The sequence below is a fragment of the Phocoena sinus genome, chromosome 8, assembly GCF_008692025.1.
Source record: "Phocoena sinus isolate mPhoSin1 chromosome 8, mPhoSin1.pri, whole genome shotgun sequence".
Taxonomy (NCBI): domain Eukaryota; kingdom Metazoa; phylum Chordata; class Mammalia; order Artiodactyla; family Phocoenidae; genus Phocoena; species Phocoena sinus.
In genome coordinates, this window is record NC_045770.1 from 4,341,427 (window position 1) to 4,341,984 (window position 558).

Genomic DNA, 558 nt, shown 5'->3' on the forward strand with positions numbered 1-558 from the left:
CCACACTCCTTGCTGGGGTCGCAGCTCCAGGTCAAGACCGGTTCCGACCTCCAGTGGATGGACGCCACCTCCTTCCTTACTATTCTGTGGTCCCTGAGAGTGATTCTCTCAGGCCCCTTCCTGCCTCAGGGGAGGCAGAATTCCTGACCAAGTCAGGAGTCAGGACTGAAGGTCCTCAACCTCTCCTCGTCCCTCTATCCAGGCATCTGCTCTTTCTGAGGCTCAGCCACCTCCGCCTCTGATAACCTAAGAAGGTATCTGGCCTCAATTGTTTTCAACTCTATTGACAGTGGGGACACAAGAAAACCTTCTTTGTTCTCAGCCTGGGATCCCAGTCTCGGGTTCTGATTATATCAGAGCGAAATTCTCCGTTTGTGCTGGTGTAAATCACCTGGCTAACTTTTTCAGTCTCCTTTTTCAAGCAGAGAGAGCAAGCCTTCCTTAGGTAACAACATGTGTCTACAAACTAAGATCATTTGGCTTTCCTTGTGTTTATTCTCACAGTATCTTTTATTTATGACAAATGATACTGATTTTGCATTTACCATAGGGATATAG